We start from the raw sequence: 25,843 nt of genomic DNA, 5'->3' as shown, positions 1-25,843 counted from the left end.
CTTGGATAATCTGATAGGTCTTTAAAATGCAATTTATCATTATTATGCATTTGTGTGAGCAGCCTCCAGCCATTATTCAAATATCTGCGGGTTCAAACCCAGCGAGCCGGCGGACAAACCGGAACTGATCTCCCGGGATGTGATTGTCTCCAAACGGGATCGTGATTAGGAGCAAATACTGTATACGGCGGCCATCTGTGTGTGTGCATGTGGTGTGTGTGTGTGTGTGTGTGGAGAGGGAAGGAGTGAGTTGCTGATGGGAGTGGTCATGTACAGGATGCAGTGTGGCAGGCTGGGGGATTGGGGGAGGAGAAGAGCGAGGACGGGGGTGGTGGGGGGAGTCGGGCTGACGGTGGCGTTCATTACACGCACCGGTGCACACACATAACCCCGGCTCAGACACACAGCCATCACTCACACACACGGGCCTGCCACACACACACTTTTCCTGCAGGCGGAGAGGACAAACCGCCTGTGATTCACCTTCCTGCCTGTCACACACACCTCACACAGACAAACATGAACACAGTCACCTGCTTTTCTCTTTCTTTCTCTCATATAAGTGCACATCTGTTACCTCCATCCTCTCCTCTCATTCCGTCTGTATCATCAGTTCTGGAAAAAGAGCAACACAAAATAATTACTCATGTTCCCACAAAAACTTCTGGAGTGCAGCTACGTCTCTCAGTTGCTTTTAGCTGCTTGTAAAAACTTGTGTTGAAGGCCTTAAAACACAAACATCTCTATAACTCACTGTTTTTACAGAGAGTGGTCTGCTGGTTTTGACTCACGCTTGTAAAAGCCTCCCAAAAAATCAACAAAACTAGAGTAACTGGGTTTAAAAGCATTAACACGTCTTAGAGGCAGTCAGATATGGAGGGTGACGAGACACACATCAAATTCAGGCAAGAAATGTCTGACATAAGCTTTTATGTGAATTTATCACATGCATAAAACTGTCATTTTTAAATGTGATGTCTCAAATTACATGCATGAAATATCTGTAAAATCTCACGCTTATATCATGTGAATTTATCACACGTAATGTCCAAACTTTATCACAGATCACATTTAACATTGTTTTTATGTTTGTTTGTTTTTTACTATATTCATGCAAATCTTTTGGTGTTTTATTTTGATTATCTAGTTGCTGCCATCCTGGGAAAGGAAAAACAGCAGCAGAAGGATGTTGTAGTGTGAAAACCTTATTGTTTTTCATGTTATAATAGATGTTATAATAATATATAATATATTATAATAGATAGATATTTTCATGTTTATTCTTTATTTGGATCTCACTTAGCTTTTCACAAAGTGATCACTGGTCTTCCTGGGGTCCAGACAAAAACAACAATAAAATGACAACAGCTTAAAATCACACAATGAGACAATAAAATGCAGTATAAGCCCAAAATTAAGATCAGTGATCAATTGAAATGACTCTAAACACTGAGCATTAATAGCAGTAAACTATAACAGAAACAAAAACAAACTTGTGACAAACACACCGCACAAAAAAATGAACAAAAAGGTTCCAAAACAGCAAAAGCACAATTTAAATGTGATTCATCACTTTTTGTTTGAGTGACGTTTAAAGGAATATCTGTTTTTGTTCTGTTTAACATTGGTGGGAAGTATATTTCATGCTGAAGAACCTTTATAAAGAACAGTTCTCATCATACGATGTGTTCATGGACTCGCTTGAAGTGTCCTATAACCATGACAAACACCACTGTATACTAATTTATCACCAAAGAAATGTGGTGCATTATTCAAGATGACAGTATTCATGAATAACAAAAGACTAGATTGCAGTTGAGCCTGCACAGTTAGCCAAGATAATCGATTATGCCTCTGACGCACTGGCTCAGAAAGACCGACGAAGAACTACCTTGGCTGCTCTGTTCTGTGCAGTTTGAAGTTTTTTGAGGTAGTTTTGAGCAGCACTTGATTGGATTACTGGGCAGTGACCAAGCAGCATCATTCATAACAGAAGGTGGAACGGATGCAGAACATTTCCTTGAAATAGCAGCGCCTTTCTCCATCATGTGATCGATTGATACCAAAACAGTAAAATTGTCTAATTTAACATCCAGTAATTAAGTTTTAGTGACCTGCTCAACCAGTATCACATCTGTAGAGTCTGTAGGCTGATAGCAGTAGTTTTAACCAGGACAGTCCTACTGCCAAACACAATATGTTCAGTTTTGGTGATGTTCAGGACTAATTTGTTCATTTTCACCCAATTATTAATGCAAATCAAGCTGGAGTTTCTTTCTCACCTCTGCAAACATTGGTGATGCAGAGAACAAAGTCGAATCATCAGCATACATACAAACATTTTTAACATCATATGTTATATCTTCAGCATCTTGTTATAACTTCTTCATTTCACAGTGTGAAATGTTTCACATCATAACAACATAAATATATTGATTTAACGAGAAAAGGTTTTTGTTATTACACGATAAGCTTGTGCATCAAAATAACATTAAAATATCCTCTTATAACAATAAACTTTTCATGTTTTGACATGACACTGATTAATGTTTGATTTTCTGGTGTGTCAGCAATGGGCTTCCATAATTAAACAGAAAGGTAAAACAGCTGAAAGTTGAAATCCATTTATAAAAATTAGTGATTTAAAAAAAAAAAAATAGTGGAAAAAAAGGCATTTACAACTGTTCTTTCTCATTTTTAAATTTTTGGGACTTTGTTTACTGCAGAATACTGTGATGTGCAGCAAGACAAATAATATTAATGGAGGCTTAAAATTAAGGTAACATTTTATTTTAAACAGATCTGGGACTTTTTTTAGTGACTGGTTAAAAGAAACAACCGACTCTGATGATCATTAGGGAAAATCCATCTTGGAAAGGCCCGCCGCTTGCCGCCATCTTGAAACTATTGGGTGCTGGGAATTTTGCTGGTTTCCCTCACCGCTCGTCTCCATCCCGTTACAACAGATCCAGGTCAGAGAACTTGACAAATGATTGGCTGTGTCTCGGTAACCCACCGGCCCAATCAGCACAGGACGTGTGGATGAAATTGCGGGGCAGATAATGTTGCTGGCAGACGCATCATTAATTACTGCCCTTCTATCAATATCTAATTATGCCGGCTGTCTGGCTGAGCGAGAAGGAAGATGGACTTTGTACTGGAAGTCTTTATATTGGCAATATAGCCACCAAGCCGTGATGCCGTCCCCTCTAAAAGCAGCCGTTTTCCAGCCGGGTCATCACTGCCCAGAGCTCAGCCGGATTTCATTTGAGCTGTTTAATCAGAGGCTATTTTACTCTCGGGATGCAAAGTGAATGCAATTAATTTCCATTAACCACCTGGCAGGGAAGATAAAACAGCAGCAGTGTGAGTCTGACAACCACTGCCTTAAAATAAAGCCTCTCATTTACACCTCATATGCGGTCTGTCTATATTAAGGTAATTAATGTTAGATTTATTTCCGTGGGGTATTTTTTACAACCTAACAACTTAGAGAAACTGTTGGTGCTGTTACAACTGTGTCATCGCTCACAGTTTTATAGATTTACGCAGATAAATGCCCTAAAATAATCACAGTCTCATCTGGATGTTATTTCTTCATGTGCCCGTTTCCTGCTGCATGAAAATGCTGACCACAGTTTACAGTGAATAAGAACAAGAACAAAACTAGAACAAATGTTTTCCAGATAAAGAAGAAGGGAAATTATCTATATAATAAGTAATAAGTTAAGAAAATCACAAAATTCCATGTTTAATTTATTTATTTATTGAACTGTTCTATTATATTTTCTGCCACCATTTTCTCCGACATAATTCTGATGAAAAATGTTCATTTATTTTTAATTTGCTTCGGTTTCTACAAACATAAAGTCATCTTTTGTCTCTATAATAACATTTAAGAACAAAAATAAAAAATCCAAGACAATGTAAGCTCCTCCACTTGTCATTATAAATGCCCCAAATTTACAGATGCAATGACAAGTAAAACAAAAAAAAACAAACACATTTATCATTACATTTTTTTTTTTACATAAAATGCAAAAGTAAAAGTTAGCCTTGCTCCCATACTGCAGACATGTATATTATATTGTTTTTATGTTGAAGAAAATGTTTTTCAAGCTACAAGAGTGATTCATTCATCATTTTAATTTGAAAATTTGAAAGATTTAGATGTCTTTGCCATTCACAAAAAATAAAAAAAATAAAAATATTAACAAGTGTTCACTTGTGAGGCTGTGGCCTTCATTTGGAGACTTTCCTATTTATTTTTTTCTGAGAGATTTTAAATTCATAGTGTGTGTTTTTTATTTTTTATCTTTTTACCGTTTATACAAGGCCTTGTTTTTATTTTAGTTTATATTTTTATACATATCATTGAATTAAACATTTGTGATAAATTATTCAACAAGTACAAACACAAGTACACAGGAGGCTTTCTCCAAGGAGGCGTTGTCACAACAGACCAACATAATAAACCACGGTCACACACTTTTGCTATGTATTATTTTTCTGCGGCCTTATTTCAGAGTTGACAAAAACTGATGTGAGATTTGATTTGTTTGTTGATCCATTGTTATTAAAATATTCACCCTGTGATTTGTAAACTGAAAAAAAAAAATCTTTGTCAGTTTAAGAAAACAAAGAATCAGCTGACTGCCAGTGTCTGTATTTCTAAATCTCCATTTGGAAAATAAAATAAACCTGATCTCTCTAACGGCGCCACAAAGTCTAAATAATTTCCCCTAACAATGAACTTCAGGTACTTATTTTTATCAAAAGGGATATTTATAGGGTATATAATGTCTCAGAAATAAAACTCTTTATATATTACATCAATAAAACAGCTGCGAAGGAAGGTGCCGCCAGATAAAAGTTTGGACCTGTAACAAAAGCACCATTAAGGTTTTAATCAGCGTGCAGTAGGAAGAGACACAGTGCATTAGCTGAGGTACGTAGCTGGGAGCCGGCTGGTTATTTTGGCAGTTAGATCATTGTTGCATTAATGTGTTTCCCTCAAGAGGACGATGCAGCTGTCCTTGAGTAAAGCACTTAAATGCTATTGCCTCAGTAAACACTCGGCTGCCGAGCGGTCGAACGGGGGAAAGGACAGCGGATGGATTGGCCTGCTGTTCTGTAGTGGAGGTGAAAGTCGAGCTAAACAACGCGGCAGCGTTTTAATAATGTGCAACACGCCTGAATCCAGAATGTATGAATGAGCAAATGGAGGGAAAACCTCTATGACTATAAGATATAATAAGATAAGATGATACTTTATTGATACTCCAGAGGGGAAATCCCAGTGTTACAGCAGCAACAGGACAGAGAACCGAACTAAACACATAAATCATATAAAAGTATGTAAAATTAAAACTAAAATTCACAATAGCAATTATGCAATAGCAGTACCAGTAACAGTATACCCACAAGTAGTATTGCTCTTGAACTAATGTGAGTGCAGTACTGTCTCAAGCAAAGTTACACTGTGGTGCGATTAGGAGCAGCAAAGTCAGCAAAGTAGGCTTATAACATATGTAGGAGTAACATGATACCATCAGCTATAACAGTGTACAACAGGATATGATATAATATGATTATGGAACGAGTACTTTGTAGGCTTTGGTGGTATCAAGGTATTACAGTATACCGGAGTATTAAGAAATCCCAGTGATATAGTTTTCAGTACCATCAAAAACACAGACACTACTCTCCTCTCTCATCAAGCACGACACGTCTGTTCCTCGGTTCTGATCCGTCCTCCGTACAGCTGAAAGTCCCACCAGTGACGTTTCAGAAGCGTTTCAGCAGCGGAGCGTTTTGCCCACCTGATTATGTTTACTTGCTCAGATTTTGTTGATTAGGTCTTCTTTCCTTGCTCTTTGTGTTTCTACCATGGATAAGCAGGGAACGTGATTAAACAGTTTCTTTTCTGTCTGTCTTTATGATCGTGAATCTGCATGGGGTCTTTTATTTTGAAAATTAACCAGATGCTCCCTGCCTTTTCCGTGTCTGATTTCCCACCCGTTCTATCTGCTCTGTGCTAATTGACACAGCACCTGTCAAAAGAAATAGACTCGGGCCTTTTCTGGGACGTGCCACAATGCTTCTGGTAGAATCACAAGCATTGTGTCGAATGGCCGCAGATCGCTCCGGCTGCCGCGGCACGACCTGTGACACGACGCATCCTGGTGGAAATCAAGGCTTATACAAAGAAGGCTTATTGAGGTGATGTATTGTAGTGCACAGCATGCGCCACCAGAGGTCAGTCTCTCTACGGGTGGACACGACTAAAATTTTATATATAAAATTTTTCCCAAAGATGGTGTCTGTCATTTGACGTAGTTCTGATCATGCTAAAGTTTGTCCAGATGTTGATTTTTTCTAATTAACAAAAAGGGGCTTTCACGTCATAAAAAAAGACTAAATTGATGGCCAAAAAACTATACAGTGCTTATCAACAATAGCTTAACATAGCACATGGGAGAATTTGGCCTTTGGGACTTTCTGACAGAAAGGGCTTTTTGCTAGAAGGCATTTTCTGGCTTTGTTGTGGGTGATTGGGTTAAGAACAGGACTTTCATGCAAGAGGCTCTCCATGTGAAACTTATTTTAGACTTAATACTTTAAGACTTGACTTATTAGCTTGCCCACAGTTCATGTTTTGGGTTAAAATAGTGTTAGAAAGAATTTCTGGCAGAAAGCCTTGAAGGACAACTCCCATGTGCTTAACAATTGTCCAAAATAAGTCAAAGAATTTTTTTGTTAAACATATACATATGTAATACAGTCCAGTGGAAGCCAAATAGTGCAAATAGTGCAAAATTAAATGCAGATATTTTAAGCTGTTGTAGTTGTACAGTAGACAGGTCCATGTGTCCAGGGTGAGAGTGTTTGACTCAGTCTTTAGAGGAAACTGTGAGGCTTCACCTCCTGACCCATCCTGTCCTGACACAGAGGGGACTGGTTGTACAGAGACACGGCAGCTGGCAGGAAGGACCTCCTGCAGGGGTCCATGTCACAGTGGAGCTGGATCAGTCTGTTACTGAATGTGCTCCGCCGTTTGATCAGTTTCCCAAAGTGCACAACAGTTTGTGCAGCAAAGGAATAAGGAAAATAAGTTATAGCAAGCTGCAAGGAATCATATTATAAATTATATGAAAAATGTCATTGACAATTTGTAAAACTTATATCAAAAGATATTTTGGTCTCAGCTTCATAAAATGAGGCTGATAGCAGATGTGGTCATTGTGTCAGATCTGGTGATCAAACCAATTCTTGGCCAGAGATTGGACCAATCATAGCCTTTTCTCTTCCACGTCCTGATAGGGGATCAGCACCAAGTATGATTTCACTGATCCACCTGACAACAAGAAATGTTTCTGTATGTAATCAGAGCTTTACGAATGAAAGCAAACCTGGAAACCATCCATCATCACTCGCTCTGCGGTGCAGGTGGGCTTTGTCTTTTTCCTTCACAGTCAGTGGAAAGAACCTGAAACCAACCTGAGTAAAACCTTACTTGAATGTGGCTTGCATGAATCTATTTTCAAAAAGAGACACCCAAAGAAAACCAGAGCACAGTCAGACAGATGCAAAATGCAGTCAACCTCATCAGACTTCCATAGCTGCAGTTGTTCAGAGGAGTTATATAACAACAATGTTCTTATATTTTCATCGCTGAAATGGTCACTGTGTCAGATTAGGCGATTACAGAGTCCTTGAACAAGGGACAAGGGACAAGGGACACTACAGACTACATGATCATAGTAAGCTGTCTTTCGTGACCTGCATGTTGTCGTTGGAAAGGAGGCGCGAGGAACCAACCTCACAACCAACCAAGAATGCAGACAAAACAACAGCGTCTGAAGAGGTGTGATGATACAGGCTGTCTTGAGTTTGGAAAAGCCTAAAAGAAGCCAGAAAAAAACAAAACAAATGAGTTTTCCTCTGTTCCGCACCATCAACAACATTCTTCCTTCACTTTGCCATGTTTACAGCTGAGCGCCCTGTGCTCCTATTGGTCAAGGCGAAACGATTTGACATGCTCATCTGTCTGCAAGATGCACCATCATTTGTCATCCACACAAGATCCACAACACAGAATAAAATGATCATGTGTCACAAGCAACACCAGTTTTAGTTCCTGATGCCGTACATCTGTCGAGTCTGGCTGTTATCAGGCTCATATCAAGAGGTCTGAACCCGGCATTTAGACATGTTGCACCCACAGGTGTGATTCATCTGGAATAATTCTCCTGACTCAAGGGTGAAATTCAAACATGAGTAGGTTCATTCAAATGAAATAAAACATAATTCTTCTTTCACATCACCATGTTTACAGTTACACACAGTAGAGTACTCAATTCCCCGACTGGTCAACATCATGGAACACACAAAGTTGATAAAAATCAAGAGAAGAGGCAAACAACTGTCCCACTACTTTTGTCTGACATCCAACATCACACCATCATGCAGCTGATCATGTAGTCTGAAGTATCGTACACGTGATGTGATCGGTGTTCGGTAAGTTACTGAAATTTAGTTACTAGTCACAGTCACTAGTAGCCTTGAAAGTATTGATTGAAATAACTGAGTACGAAGTAGTATCAAGGCTTATCCAGTTAAATGATACCTGCATTCAATACTCAGATCTAGAAAAAAAAATTACTACGGTTTTGTTTGCAGACACCACAAGCGTTCTTCATAAAGAAGAATCTTCGGTATCGGTATCTTGCTTTTAACTACATATTTGTATCCCTACACATCATGGCTGCGTCTCATACCCTGTGTCCATTTTGAGCGATGGTTATGTGCGTCCTTAAAAACAACACCAAGAATATGCAAATGCATGTGTTTAAACAACAAGTCGTATATCTCCAGACCTAAAGATACTGGCTTTGCATTGGTTTCATAATCAAACAACACCCAGCCCTAGTTACTAGACACTTCTCTCTAAAGTAATTGAATCATTACTGCGCATAAAAGTAATTATTTACTGGTGAAAGTAACTTTTAGTTTTAATTGTCTGCTTACTTACCTTATTATATACACGTTCATATATTATTTCAGTATAGCTATATTATTTTAATGACAGCTATGAAATTTCTATCTATGATAGCACCCATTATTACTGATTGGAGTTCATTAATACTCCTAACCAGCAGAGGGCAGCAACATTAAGAGTCTCTAAGTGTAGGCTGAATATTTATTGCCTCTGGTTTCGTAGAAGGATTTGGTAGAAGACGACCCACTGGATGTACATCAGCCAAGTGTTGCTACAGTATTTAAAAAATAATTATACGATGAGGTTGGCTGACGTTAGATCATAGATTGGGGAATAGACTGCGTCTGTCTGCTGTCCTCTGCAGTTATCCACTTTTTTCTGGTAAGACAAAAGTAACAAGTCCATTTAAATTTCACCAACTGTAACTGTATTTTTCATTCAAAAAAGTAATTAGTTACTGTTATGACCCTGTGGGTCATTTGTAACTTTTCTTTGTTTTCCTTTGCTGCAATGTTTCATCTTCCCAGTGTGTGTGTGTGTGTGTGTGTGTGTGTGTGTGTGTGTGTGTTCTCTCTCATGAATGAGTGAATTGAGAACAGGTGGTGCATGATTGCTGCAGCGCGACTGGTCAGTGGGCGGGTCCCCGGGCCTATTTGAACCTGGAGTGGACTGCAGTCTGCCTGCCCTCCAGCCTTTCCAGCACGAGGAAGTGGCAGCATGTTGTTATGGTTGTTTTGTCATAGCAAGCTGTGTAGAAGATCATTTGTACTCTATAGAGTTTAGAGATTGCTGAATCTGTGTGTAAAGTAGATTGAAACTTAAACCTCGTAAATACCTGTAAATATAGGGCAGGATAGGAGGGAGAGGTTTTTTAAAAAAAAAAAAAAAAAACTTTTCTCCTCTTTCTTCATCTTTAGGAGATCGATTAGTAATTTGTCAATTATTTACATTTTATTTTGATTAGAGAAGTTAGGGATTTGTGTTTTGTTTGTTATATTGGCCTTTTCTCCCTCTGAAGCAAAATAAAAACTGCTCAATTTGAACTTGGCTTGCTTGGTGTTACTGGCCTTTCTTGGAGTGGGAAGACTGGAGGAGCACCTATTCATGTTGTGCCAAGGGTTCCCCTAGACCGGGACACAACAGTTACATGTCTAGTTGCCACCAAAAGTAGTGGAATTACAGTAACGCTGGATGTGATGTTGTGTTTCCAGCAGCCAAATAGCAGAGCAGGTGTCAAGTGTCTCAAATATCAATATAAATATCAAGTTTCTGTGTCAGGTGCTTTCAGTCAAAATCTAATGGCTTCTTATTTTATGCTCACAATTTTGCACCAGCATTCACCGATCATAAAGACAGAAATCCATCACAGAAAAAGCAGAGATAGAAATTTATCCCCTGACAGCAGCTTCAATAAACCAGCATGTAATGCCGCCAAAAGTTGTGTTTTGAGTAAAGAGCACGGCCGCAATTTTCTTCTTTCCGTCTTTCTGGGCTATCACTATCATCATTTTGTTTTCTGGGTACAAAAAGTTTCTTTATGGTAATCCATCAGCTGATGTGGATGTAGGTGGATTAGGCAAATTGAGTGGAAACAGAAAAATGTGGAAAAAGACAAAACATGTTTCCATAACATTTCTGCCAAAGAGCCCCGATGATATCTGAGCGTGTTGACAGACAGACAGCCGGTCGTCCAGCAGCACCTGATCCGTCACCTCCCTGCTGTCTCACCCTCCTGCTTCCCTTAAAAGAGCATAAAAACCTCGGGCACCTGCGGGTCAATTATCGTCAGTAAGCCCCTGAGTGCAGATTATTTCACTGACGACTTGTGGGAATGATAATCAATGCTCCCGGCTGTCAGCAGGAGCTACCTCGAATTATTAAAAAGACCAGAATAACTCCTGAGGGGCGCCTGGAAAAAAAGGAAACATTTTGTCATTTATTGCATTGTTCAAACGCTTCTTGTTACGCTGCCACATCAAATTATTCTCCCTCCTGCGAACACCAGTCTTCAAATCTTGCAGGAAGGCTTACAGGGAGCAACACTGTGTCAATATTCTTGTAAGCAGTAGACGTTATTTTCTTATACAGACAAATTCATGCGGTGCTCTTATAAAGACACATTTGCACAGACCTGTGCAAACCATGTTAAGGTAAGATACACTATAGTAAGGTCCGCTTAATTGACTCCCGTGGGGGAAACTGGGTCATGGTGGCAGCAAAGAACAGAGAGCTAAAGAAAATGAATGAAAAGGCAATTGAATATATAAATATTTATAAGCCTCTGTGATGCATATAAAAGTTTCCAGTTTAAAAGAAATCTCACAATGAAGGAATCTGACAGGTGCAGTTTAAACATTTACATAAAATGAAAAGGGGTAGAAGAATTGTAAGGATGTCGTTATTAAGAGGAAAATTCAGTCGGACTATTTTAATAAAGAAAATGTCTATTAAATTGCAGTGGTTTGTCTTATATGAACAGGTTTACTGTACATAAAGCACACACAGATCTCTGCAGTTACCCCATAACAGACCAGAGAGGATTATAGAGACTTTGGCATATGCAATCTGACTCATATACTGCTGACGTTATTGTAATTTCATGGTTATTTTAGATATTCTTATTAATGTTCTCACACGCAGGCAAGAAGGCAAAGCGGTGAGGTGAAATCCAGTGCCAACATTTTCTATTTCTGGCTTTCTACGTTAGCTGCACATGGCAACTAGAGTACAGTTAAGATTAGTGAAAGACTGGTTCTGACTGTGTTTCTGATCTTTTTGTATTTGTGTTTTATTTTATTAGCTCGTGTTGGTGGAACAACGAGCACAAGTAGTCTGACAGTTTGGTTTGGAAATTTGTGAATTTTCTAGTCCCTGCAAAAGCACAGGGAATAGGTGAGTGCAGCAGGCCTTAAGATGGTCACCCAGGTATGCCAGCCGGATCGTGATCACCCCAGGAAGAGAGCCGGGATAAGACTTAAGCTAACCCGGCTTAAACCTAAGATAGCCTGCCACAGAGATGCATCAGTACCAGCTCACTTTGACTCTGCATCTGCCACTTCCTCCTCCTCAGAAATAGTAACAGAAATAATTCTTGAATTTATCATTTTTAGTTATTTCTTAATGAAAAACAAAACTCAGATTTTAGCTCCTCAAATGTGAATATTTTCCAGTTTTTTTTAACTCCTCTCTGACAGTAAACAGAATATTTCTGAGTTGTGGACAAAACATGACCTTTGAGGACGTCATCTTGGGTTTGATCAACAGTTTTAACCGTTTTCTGACACATCATGAACAAAACAACTAATCGATTAACTGAGAAAATAATCAACTGGTTAATCGATGATGAAAATAATCGTTAGTCACAGCCATAAAAACACCATATTATGTTAAACCAGTGTTTCCCAAAGATTTTTCTCAGGGGACTCACTTTTTAAAAAAGGCAAACCATCGCAACCCAGGTCACAATTAGCCTTATCAATTAGAGTTGGGTGATTGTCGATCATCATCAGCCCATCCATCTGCAATTGGCAATATCTTCGTCCCCCCTCCCACTTCCTCCTGTCCTCTCAAGTCTCAGCTGGGAGATGTGCGCAAACGGTGAATTCAGTGTTACTCATGCTGTGTGCGTTCACTACATCCAATAGACAAAATAAACTCACCAAGTGTCTAGAAATTACATGTTCTCACACGTATTTTCCATTTTAAACTGAGAAAAACAACCGTACACCTTCTGAATTCAAGTTTCTCTCTTTTACCAAACTAAGACAAGCTTAATTGGCTCGTTAACTTCTCGGAAAACAGACTTAATTCAAACTGGACAGAAAAACATGTAAAACTCACCAGAATTGTCTTTGTTAGTCTGTCCACTCTTCCAACAATCACCAACTCTGGTTTGGTCAAAATGAAAAGAGTGTAAAGAGTCTCTGCAGGCTGTTTTCCTCTCACTCGTCACCCAGCTCAGCTCACTCAGGGTCGGCTGAGTGGGTGTGAACTGCGCCGCTGGATGAGAGCGCGGTGCAGAGCAGAGGCTGTCACTCTGCAGATTATTACATTAGCAGAAGAAAATGTCAAATATCGCTCTAAAAATCCAAAAAAAGCAATCAGTGATGGATTCAGCCAATAGACAAAATATTTCTCCAGTCGCCCAACCCTATTATCAGTAAATTCTGGGAAGATGTGTAAATGAACCATTTTTAAAGTAACCCTCCAAACCCTGATTAATATGTAACCAAAACCACAACAGCACATAAAAGCCATTCTCCAGTTTTAATAATTTTTTAAAATTTTTAATGTTTTACACTTTGTAGACCCTCCGTCGTCCAAACCAACCACACCTCCACAAACTTGGGTTTGTACAGTCAGTGCAGCAAACTGGAACAAAAATTTGCCACTGAACATAATTCTGGCAGCAACTACATTTTCAGAACATAACTGGCACAATAGTTTTTATAAATGCCATTTCTAGGAGACGCAGGACCAAATGACTGTTGCCCACCCATGCACCCCAGCCTCTTCCTGAAAAAGGTTTTATGGCTCTGTAACAACATCAAGCAACATCCACCTTTGCTCCTGACGGCGGGAGTCATAATTTGCAAAGCAAACATAAATTGTATCAGGTATTTGCGCAAACAGCAGAAGCTTTGGTTTCTTGCGAGGATGGTTTTAAACAAGCAGTGACAAACAACATGTTTTGTCATTTTGTTTGGAGGACTTGACAACCAGTTAATGTTTGGCGTTCTTGCCGTATCAATCGTCGAAAATTTCCATCGATTGACAGTTGTTGAAACTGGCTCAGCACTACACAATGTTACCATGAAAAAAAAAACAAGTCTTTTTCTTTTTTTTTTTGTTCCGCACTGCTTTAAGCTACTCTTTCCTTTGGTAAAATCCAGATGAGGTGAACGTCTGAAGACGATTAGCTGACCTCACAGCCGAGAACATCGGATAAACAAAATAAACTCTTTCAAGGATTTAAATGTGCTGAGTGGTGGGGGGGATCTTTGATGTGCAACAGCACATTTTAATTCGACTTAAATCCTCTACATCCACACTTACCAGTAATCAATGCTGCCGATTTCTTTCTCCAATTATGAAAATGTGAAGGATGGAAAGTGAGAGCTGTAGCTGCCGGCGACCGAGCAGAGGATTAAGGTTCATTGTATTCCTCTCGCTGTGCTGAGGAAAATGTTAGAAATGAGAAGCAGAAGAGCAGCGTCTCCTCGTCTGCAGGATTATCTCAGCCGGCCGTGTTGTAAAAGGCACTCAGATGTGGTGCTCCTCATGTTCCTGCAGACTCTTGACCTTAGGGGGAACTGGCGCTCTCGACACCTCAAAACCCACGTCTTTGTCAGCCGCGCCGCCGATCTGAAAGCAATTAAAGTAGTTCCACATATACGGCGTATCTCTGTCACTCCACGCTTACTGTAGTCTGATGAATTGTAGCTCCACTGTGCAAGTTCAGAAGAAGATCACTTTAATTAGTGTTTGCGAGACCTAAATATAATAAGGGTTTTCAATTTCCCTGTACAGTGTTGAATAGCCCACTCAAACGGATGTATAGTTTGATTTATATAAAGGAAATGGTATTAAATTTTAAAAGTGTACAAAGTAGGCCATTTAAAATGTGCCTTAAGAGGTTACTTTTAAATGAATTCCACTGTTTATGATGTGGTTTGAAGGGAATAATTCACTCTTACATATTATAGTAAGATTATGGTAAAAACTTTAGTCCAGGAACACGAACAGGCAGACTTATTTGGGGGCGAACACAGTTTTTTGCCACGTTGACCAACTTACAGCTTCAACTGTCTTTACTCAGCAAACCAGTCTAATAGAAATCACATTTATCAACTGTTTCTGCCTCTTAGTCCACATCAAAACAAAGATGGCAGCTTAATGGCTACCTGGACAGAGAATGAGTCAAAAAAAAACTTTATCAATCAGTGGATAGATTTTTTTTCTTTTCATCCAGATGGTTAGAAGTGTCCTTAAGGATTCTGAAAATACTGTCAGATCTTCTGGGTCTTTCAAACATCACCAGTTAGTTATCTTTTAGAGAAACTGATGGTTATCTCTGTGACTCAAATCTCACATGTGAGGAACAAACTGCGGCTGCGACTTCTTTCTTTTTTATTTAACCGAGTTTCTCTAAAAGTAAGTGTTTGTACAGTAATAGGTTGGGTCCCTGATTTCCACTAGGGGTCACCAAAGCTTCAAAGGGGGTCACAATGCTTTCTTGATTTTAGGTTGTGAGAAAACTTGTTTAAAGATATGCTGCAGGCCCATATGTCAGCATTTCATTTATTTTGGTAAGGAAAACTAAATTAAATTGTAAATTTTAAAGATCATAGTTTGAATGAAATTTAAACAACCAAAGAGCTGAAAGAGTGTCAGGGAGGACAAAACACTGAATGTGTCAAAAAAAAGAAGCCTATTAGAAATGTATGATTGTTAAAACCAAAAAAATATATAATACAAATAGATTATATATATATGTCAGGAAATATCAAGCAAACAGGAAATAATCTGCTCAAAATCCATCCCAATGGCTTGTTTTACACTAACTTCATGCAGTTATTGTGGTCATTATTTTGGGTAATTGTCCAGTTTATCAGTTGATATGTACTGTTTTTGTTGTTGAATATAGAATTAAATAAAATAAGTAAAATAAAATAGAACAAATATGTTACTTCATCAGGGTTTGTCAGTTTTCTCAGTGACGGAAAGAGGGTCCCTCAGGTAAAAAAAAAAAAACCCACTGGTTTAGTTAACCTCTTAAACACTGAGACCCTGAGATTTGTCTTGTGGCCCCTCGTGGTGGTTTCCAGCCTAAGGTTTGGAAACCGCCTCCTCACCCGCAGGAACCACAGGTTTGGATAAAATGTCCAAACTCGACATTTATTTTCACTCTGTGACTGTTTTACTGTTTCTTGTCCAGTTGAACTGTGTTGAGCCCAGATCTCAGTAACTGACCCTCATTATAAACAATATTTACAGCATTCGATATTTTAGCAGGAGTTCCAAGTGATTTTAGCGCAGAGATCAACATCTGCATGTAGATGAAGCTGATTACAGTTGAACCCCAAACAACCTAAGCTCTTTCCTAACGTGTGTAACGTCTTCCTGCATATTAAAACAGGCCAGACACAGACAACAACCATGGCATCACACATATTGTCAAACTAGGCCACTAGAGGCAAAAAACATTCTCACATGCTGCTCTTACTGTCATGACTTCATGAGGCGTCCTAGATACAAAATCAACTGTCATTCACAATGACACAAAACAGGCGGGAAAAAAGGCAAATTGTTGTGCCTGATGCTCATTTTTTGTTCCAGACACCCCATGTCTGTCAGGTTACTGGGATGATATGATTTTAAGGCTGAGAGGAAAAACGTCATGCATTCCTTCCCATTCTTACATGACCTATGATATAAAATATATTTATTCTACTGTTGCTATTTTGGTATCAACCTCTATTTATTAATTTCCTGTCAAGTTAAACTGTGAAGACATGCTTCAAATGATCCTCTAACCAGTTACTTTATGTTATCACAGTGACATGATTACTTATTTATTGTCACATTCAGTCACTCATTACTTTCCTTTCTGCATCACTTCACTAGTTACAGTCACTGCAGCAGGTTTTAATGCAATTATTTGTTTCTATTACTGAAGAAGTGTTTGGTCCAGTCAGTCAACGCCCTGTGAATGTCAAACTCCTCCGCAGGACTGATGGTACGGTGGCGCGCGTCGCCACGCCAGCAACCTGGACTCTGACTGCCCCGAGACGACACGCCCCAAGGACAAACCAGCAAGACACATAAAGCCCGCAGCATTAATTATTCAGAGTGGAGACGGTTGTCTGTGGCAGATAAATGTGTTTTACAATTCTACTCCTGCCGTTCACTGCAATTTAAGCTGGAGGGAAGAAAAAAGGAGCGCAGTTGTCCATTAATATTCACTTTATCCCTTCAAATGAACAAAACCCCCTAAACAAATGCAATTCACCAAATTGAATGGCAACAAATGCAAAGAGGAGCGGTGGGGGGGGTGGGGGGGCGCTCTTTGAAAAGCTGTGTTAGTGTGCATCTGTGAATACTACAACGCTGGCAGAAAACCTTGTCACCCTTATTTTGGTGATTTTCATAATTGCAGTGAAATTGAAGGACTACAAGATCAGCAGTTGAAAGAGTGTAATGATCTTGTTTTGGTGAAGTAAAATGGATTTGAGATTTTTGGCTATTTTGCTTCCATAACATGTCTTCTTCTTCTTTCAGACTGGTGGAAAGAAAACATACAAATGCACATTTAGGTTTAAGTTTATTTAAGTTCAGGTTTCTGTTCTGGAAATGTATTTAAGTAAGTTAGAAAAAGACAACCTTTCTGCTTCAACTCATCTGGGTCCTGATAACCCCTGGTCTCGACCACAAATGACTCCGATTTGTTTTTCACACACACATCTCACGCAACAAAAAGGATAAAATTTTTATCCATGCAGCTGTCTGCACCAGCTCCATGCATCTTGCATCCAAGCTGCGTCCAGCTTGCATTAACGTGAGCTGAAGCGTTGTGTGTAGTGTATTTTTTCAACACTACGCATGCAAATGCAAGGCTGGTGCCTAGTAAATTTTTTAACTGAGATGGAGGAGAGTGTGTTCTAGAGCAGCTCACTCTGCTTTGGTTTAATCCCACAGACTGTCCCTTCACTTTATCCAGCAACTAGGAAGCAAGACACGGCAACCTGTTGAACTTTTTTCTGCTGTGTTTATACATGGGCAAACTGCACATTTACTGCCATGAGACAACTTAATTCCTCAACTTTAATCCCGCTGCTGTGTGCACGCACACACAGTGCTTATGCTAAAGTCATATGCATCACGTTGGTTGTAAAATAGATCAGGAACATTGACAACACAGATGTCAAAGGAAAACTGCAGACTGCGCAGAAAGTTTGGCTGCTCAGTTGCTGCTGACTCTTTAATAGGCGCAGACAAGATGCTGATGTGATATTTGCAGCCTAGACAGGGTGTTCACTTAACACAGGAGCAGCAGGCAGCTAGTCTCTACTAAAAGTGGACAAATGTGACTGTCACACTCCAAAGTTCATTCTTAGGTCCCCAAAAAGGTTCATGAACCCTGCTAAGAGACTAAAAAAATGCAGTGTGTTTCCTACTACATTAAACATCATGGAGATACGAGGTTTTCCCCTCTAACAGTGTTGATGTGTAAATTATGAAAATGTGCTTCTGAATATGTATGCAAGCATGTGTATGCCCCAGAGTGTCTATGTTTGTGTGTGTGTGTGTGTGTGTGTGTTCGCCATCAGTGCTGCATCTGCGAGCAGCTTCAGTTCTTGCGTGGGCAGGAAGATCTCAGCATTGCTACACGCTCTGTGACAAAATGCTCCACCTAAACGCCTCTACTACTTATCTTCCTCTGGGGATTACAAAGCATTGCAAATAAATGCCGAGCAGCGTAACTGACAACAGTCACATTATTGTAGCACGACTGGCGATAAGGCGCTGTGCGCACCGCGGGGTATTCTGTGTGGCCTTTCTGCAGCTATCTGAAAGTGGAACACACACAGAGAAATGAGAGTTTTGTAGGAGAATGTGTGAAATCTCTGTGATCTGACTATTACCGCTCCTCTCAGAACAAACTCACCGAGAGCTTCTTTGCCAGAATATCAGTGGACCTCCTCATCTTTCTGCTTGAGAGACAAAACAAACAGGTTTCTCTGCCAGCTTCTCCTCTCCTCACATAATACAATTCACTCACGTTCAACCCCTCTTAATTTCACCACCACCTCATCACTCCGTCCCAAAACACCGAAGCCCCCTCTTCTCCGCCTCCCTCACTGGCCATGAAACAACCCCGCCTCCTGCCAGGAGAACGGAGGATGTCCTTACTAAAGGTTATTACGCCACATTTTCTGTGTCATCCAACAGAAGACAAGCCTACGCTCTGATCCTCAGCAGCAGGGAGCGCATTCACACAAGGCTTTCCATGAGGTTAAATCTAACACATGGGTGTTTGCTTAGGTGATGATTTGCATTTTTGTACAGCCGTGGGCACTTAAAGGGATAGTTTGGATTATGTGATGCAAAGTTGTATGAGTGTATTACGTACAGTAGATGGCGGTCAGCACACCACCATTTTAGCAGCTTTAAAAAAAGTTTTGCTCTTGCAGAAAGTATGGGTTGCCTGTCTGCCACTACCTCAATCTTTTAGTCTTTTTAAGATTTTTTTCAGTGAAACAGGAATGACGAGTCCTCATCTCCATTAACCCATTCACTGACTCGCCCTTCCTGCAAAGATGAGGTGAGGTGAGGCGAGCTCACGTGTCACTCAGACTCTAAGATTAACCGAATTTGTGGAAATGTATCACGTTCATTTCAGCTCAGTATTGGCACTCCGAGGACAGACTGCACTCCCTGTACTGACCTGAAGGTCTGCCGTGAGCTGCACAAATCACTGCGTCAGTACTCGCTCAGCTCAAAGCGTGAGCCCTGACCTGAGAGCCGTCTGCCCTGCCCTTCATGAATCACTCACTCACTCACCCTCAAGATCCATTAAACGTCCAGTGATGAACATCATAACCCCTGCGAGATGATTCATTTCACTTTCAGGACTTGATCCATTCAGTCCAATAACATTTGGAAAGTCTAGAAGAGCTGCATAATCGATTCATTTTATCCCTATTTGAGTTAGCTGAGGGCTAAACCGGAAGTTAGCCAGCTTGAGCGGTCAAAGCCTCTAATGCACAAGCTACATGGACACCTCGACCAGTGGGGGTTGATGTTTTAAAAGGAGAGCTCAGATCTTTCCACAAAAACACCAACAAATTAACAGAAGAGGGCAGCGGTAGACCAGCAACTGCCATGTTCTGCAAGTTAAAATCACTGATTTAGATGGTGATGTTTGGTTGGTTTGGAGAGAGCAACTTTTGTTTTACAAGATGGCAGTTTTCTGTCAGTAAAACAGTGAATTAGTGTTATCAAAACTATCAAAATATCAGTACATATCAATACTGAATGTTGGAAATGTTTTCAATCCATTTTTTTTGTACTAGTTATATTCTACAGTGGCACAGTGGTGCAGTGGTTAGTCCTGTGGTCACCAGGTGGAGGGCTGGGGGGTTTGTGACAGGGGCAGGACCTTTCTACGTTCTCCTTGTGTTCTCTCCGGGTGCTCCAGCTTCCTTCCGCAGTCCAAAGACATGCAGCATAATAGGTTAATTGGTAACTTGAAATTGCCCATAGGTGTGAGTGCTTGTATGTTTGTGTCATCCCTTTGTCGAGGGTGTACCCCGCCTCTCGCCCAGTGTCAGCTGGGATAGGCTCCAGCCCCCCCGGCGACCCGTCAAGATAAGCGGTCACGGACACTGGATGGATGGATGGATGGATGGATGGATGGATGGATGGATGGTTGGAGCGATGTTCTGCTACCAGCTGCACTTTCTCGCGCTCTCCTCTCTCTGACAGCCAGTTGACACACACTCTGCTGCAACATAGTCCCGCCTCCTCTCACTTACTCACAGCGCTGTCCCCCTCTTGTCGCTTATCTCATTTTGCTCCTGTTGAATGTCAGTTGTCATGTCATAGCCTTGTTATATCATTTCTTAAAAATCTAAGATTTTATGCCAAAGTGTTGAGAACATTTTGAGAACACTGTGGGACTGAAAATGGTATCAAATATCTTTTTTTTTTCTAGGTATTTTATTGAAATTAGAAATTCCAGCATCATGACAACACTACTGTGAATATATCCTAAACTTCAACTGAGAATGATAATGATAATGATGATCATTGCTTGCTGATGCCTCTCTCTGCTTCCTTAAACTGGGGGCACGCTGACTGTAATCTACACTGACTATCTAAATCTGAACTATCCTTTTATTCTCTCTATGGGAGGCTTTCTTTTAAGGCCAGCTGATGTTTTTGCCAAATCTTAGACCTCTTCTCTTATTCCTGACTACTTTCAAGTCATATAAAAATGACTTTATGAGATGGTTTCAACTTCCAAGACAGCCCAATAAAAGCGAAGTAAAACGGGTGATGTATGTGGCCTTTGGCTTTTCAAAGGATCTTCAATGGCTCTTAGCTGAAAATTGAACTGCTGTTAGTAATCCCTTTGTCTGCTGAGTTACCTTATGTGGCCGCTGCTGTTGCTGTGGAGAGATGCAAATAACAGCCAGCTGCTCCAGAGGTGGAGCTGGCCGGCTTCCAGCTGAGAATGTGTGCAATTGTATGAATGTGAAGCAGGCCGTCGCTGGAAAACAACATGCACGCTCAGCAAAAGCCTCGGCTGGGTGAATTAAGGTTAACAAAACCTCACAGCTTCCTACAGCAAAGTCATGAAGGAAACCATGTTCCGTGCTGAAGGTTTCTACCAATTATATCAGATTATCTGCCCTTGAATCCGGCGCTCTCTCTAAAAACTACTGCCCCAGATGTCGGAAACTGCCTCGGAGCGGTTACCATGGCATCCTAGTTAACTCAATGCAAACCTTAGATTTGATTTGCTTTTTATCTTTTTTTGAGCCAATGAACCTGTCCTGAAAAAATGGGTTCAAGAGTTCAAAGAAAACCTCGTTTTAATAATAAACAGCTCATTCCAAAAAATACTAAATTCATATTTTCAGGTGATTATACACTTATGAAAATGTATATATTTTTTTTAAATATTATTCAAGGATTCAAAGCAATTTATTATCATTACATAAGGGTTGTAAAACAAAATGAGAGTTCTAGTTCCTTTATAATGAACACAAAACACAACATTTATACTGATAATTGAATTCAGAATGGAATAGAGTAAAAATCCAAAACAGTGAATTCCACGTGAGTCAGGTTGAATGTAAATAACAAATAGTGGTGATAATATGGTGGACATCTGCATATTTAAAGATCGGAACACTTGGGAAATACTGTCTATCAGCTCTGACAGAGTTTGAGCAGGAAGCATCATAGGTGTGAAAACACGACTCCTCCTCGCGTCCCGCCGGAGCTTTGTGTGTTTCGTCCTTTCAGCTCGGAGTTCTGCATCCAGCTGATCTGGTTGCATGTTATATTCAATTTCACTCACATTCTGCAACTAGATCTCCATAAATCTTAGACATTTGGACCTTTTATTAAGTACTTTTAAAGGAAAATTCCACTTTTTATGATGTGGTTGTAAGACAGTAACTTAATCTATAATAGGTAATGAGGAACACGAACAGTCAGACGATCAAACTTTAATTAGTTCAAACTTATTTTGAAGAGAAGACAAATTGTTACCACATCAACCACCAAAATTCTCTGTCACTGCATCTGTGTTCTACTAGAAAATCAGAAGAAGTGATTTAAGTCAAATTAAACTGGGCAGATGTATTTTCTAAACTAATGTTCATTGGCAATGCAATTGTTGTGTCTACAAAGCATCAAAATGATTTGGTATTTGCATATAATTAACTGTGAAATATATTTCCACATCTTCATGCTGTACTTTTCATCTCTCACTTATTTTTAACTAAGTAAAGTTTTTGTGAACTGTCTGAATCAGTTGTGGTTCCAGACCAGTTTTCCTGAGGCCAGTTGTTTGGCGCTGGGTAGTAATAGTACACAAAGTATAGCGCGCAAAAAAGAACGTAAAATACCATGAATGTTTTGTTTTTGTTTTTTTAGTTAAGTAGGTTGTTTCAGTAACTTACAATGTCATTTATTTGTTTCAGTAACAGTGTCAGTGCCATATCATTGCAAGAAAGTCATAATTCTTGCAGGGTTTTTTTTTTTTTTTCACTTTCCTGGTTATGCAGTCCGAGGTGATGTCTCTAAATTATTTGTTTTGTCGGTCTAAAATCCAAAGATATTCAGTTTGATGAGATATTAAAGGAAGAAAAGTGAGGAATATTGATATTCGGGAGACTGAAAACAGCATTTTCTGCCATTTTTGCATGAAAATTTACTTTAACCATTAATGCATTTGTCAGAATAATTCACTAGTTTAATATTTTATACAACCTGTCCGTAAGCTGCCAGATATACTAGCCCAATATAGCTTTTTATTAGCCCAGGGCGAGCAAGCAATCCTCATTGTTGAGCCCCGTATTGTAGTCTTTGAGGGGGGGCACATGGGGGATCCAAACTCAGTGTTGCAGGGGCACTGGCACCTGTTACACCCCGTTTGAACTGCTCCGGGTCTGAAGCTTGTCACCACCATCCCTTTAATTGGGAGATAATGAAAAATCAGAACCTGAGAAAATGTTTAATAACTCAAAAGATTCTATTTTGCATTGGAAATAGAGACTCTACAGTAGATGTACATGTTTATAAAAAACATCCATCAGTTGAGGAGAATAATCTTGGTGCATTAAATCAGCAAAAAAGGTAGATTCAACTTTGTTTTAACTATGCTGAAGTAATAACAGAGCTGCCTTTTTCCAAATAATAATGAGCGACTTCAAATAGAAAAAATACCTGTTTCCATCACATTATGTGTTCTTTCCTGAATAATGTATTCAAATTTGGGTGCATCCCATTTCTATACTTGTACGTCAGTCTTCTTGAACTACTGCCCCAAATGTCGGTAAAAGTGCCTCGGAGCAGTTACCATGGCATCCTAGTTAACTCGATGCAAAGCGTAGATGTGATATGCTTTTTATCTTCCTCTTTTGAGCCAGTGAACCTGTTGTGAAAACGCGTACACAGAGTTCAAAGAAAACCTAATTTTATTTGTCACCACTTTAAACCCAAGGGGGAAGTCAGCAATCACACCGCTTTCCTTTAGTGGGCAAAGTGGGCGACAACACAGCTGGAGTCTGGTGAGAACAGCAGCAGTCAGGGGTTGACTTTCTCAACTCAGCACTTCAAATCTCAAAAGACATTATTGGAATTGTGCACAAACTGTGAAAGAAATGTCCCTGTCTTTGATTGAAATAGATTTTTTTTTCCTGCTGTATTTTCCACACAAGTACAGATCTGCTGATGGTTTGTTTTCTTGTGGTGACGCTCGGTCTGACAAAAGGGCACAGAGCAAAGCCCAGAGAGACGTGAGCCGGCTGAAGTAGTGACAGAGCAAAAGCAAGAAGAGTGTTGGTTTCTGGGAAAGAATTAATCCTAAAAAGAGCTAATCAGTTCTGTTTGCATAAGGATGGAAATGAGCTAAAGCTGGAGAATCTCATTTATGAGATGTTAAAATATTGAGGATTTGATTCTCCTTCTTGGAGTATTTCTGCGTGCTCATGTGTATGAGTGTACTGTATATGTTTGCATTTTAAATATGCTACTGCTGTCACCTGCAGGGCAAACACAGCACTGCACGCCATCCTCACTGTGTCCTGATTTGTTTTTCTCCGCCAGAAAAGTCAACATCATTAAAAATAGATGTGGCTGAAATAGAGCAAACAGCTTCTCCTCTGTCGTGAATTATGTTTGCATGGATTTCTTCCCGCAAATAACATCCGAATGGGTTGTTAATGACAAGTCAGCAAAATCCAAGCAAACCCTGCTGGCTTTCCAGAAAACAAATTGATAGCAGAGAGCAGAAACTACAGCTTTAGTCAAGATACAAAATAGGATAAACTGGGGACAGGTGCAACAGGGGACGGCTGCAACGAGTCTTATTCCTCTGAGCCGAGCACATGCACAGTTTGAGCGTCTCCCCACCAGGAAAAAGATCTGGGTCAGGAAAGGAAGAAACATTCAACATCTGCTGCTGTATTTACTGAAAAAAAACTAAGAGGTAAAGTAATTTTTCATGAGCTGTATTTCTGTCATATTGTCATATTGATTTAACTAGAGCTCTCAATGATTAATTAAATTATTATTAATCATTTATTTTTAAGAAAAAAAGCTTCTTAAATGTGAATATTTTCTGGTTTCTTTTTCTCATCTGTGACAGTAAACTGAATATCGTTGGGTAGCTAAGTAGCTAATCAATTAATCAAGAAAATAATTGACAAATAATAATTAGTTGCAGCCCTCAAATTGCTCCAAACTTTCTAACTGACTGTTCAGTGTGTGTCTAGGAAGGTGCAGCAAGCAGCCACATCAAAACAGACAACACAAAATACAGAAGTCATTTTCAACACAAACAAGTTTTTGTCGGGTACATGAAAGGATAGTTCACCCACATACACACGATAAAAAAAATAATTATAGAGAGATTCAAAAGCATCTGTAACATCTGGACATTGACACACTGTAGGTCTATGTTCTACCCATAAACAAACTCAATAACTGTAATATTATAAATATTACTAAAATAAATAATAAATACATAGTACTATAATATTGTAAAACTAACTAATTAGTAATACTTTGCTTAATGAGACAACTGTCTCCTGATTGTGCTGCAGCTGACCCAGAATTGGGGTCAGTTACAATATCTGACTTCTTCCTCTCAAATAAATATTGTGAATTATATGTCACCTGTAATCATCTTTAAATGGTCTGGATTATTAGCAAACAGATGTATGTTTAATATATAAAGATTTGGTTGGTCCAGTGGAGTGATACAGATGGCCTGGGGGCCAAATCTGGCCCTGGTAGGGTTTCTGTGTGGCCATCCAACCATTCTCTGATTCCCCATGAAAATAAACTGACACAGTTTTTCCCAGGTGAGAGGGACAGATGTGCCGGTTTTGTATGATGGGATGAATTAGTCTGTTAGCAGAGAAGGCTGCTCTTTGTGCGATGGCCTCTCAGGTTGTCCAAAGTGCAGCAGGGTCAGACAGCACGCTCTGAAGGGGGGGACAACTATTAGCTGAAGAAGCGCAAAAGTTACACAGAAATTAGGATAATTCTGACCCCATAAATGTGCATTTTATGTTAAAAGAGCTTAAATATGCTATTCCT

This window comes from Lutjanus erythropterus, chromosome 9, assembly GCF_056507025.1.
Source record: "Lutjanus erythropterus isolate fLutEry1 chromosome 9, fLutEry1.hap2, whole genome shotgun sequence".
Taxonomy (NCBI): Eukaryota; Metazoa; Chordata; class Actinopteri; order Lutjaniformes; family Lutjanidae; genus Lutjanus; species Lutjanus erythropterus.
Note: the sequence above shows the minus strand (reverse complement) of the source record.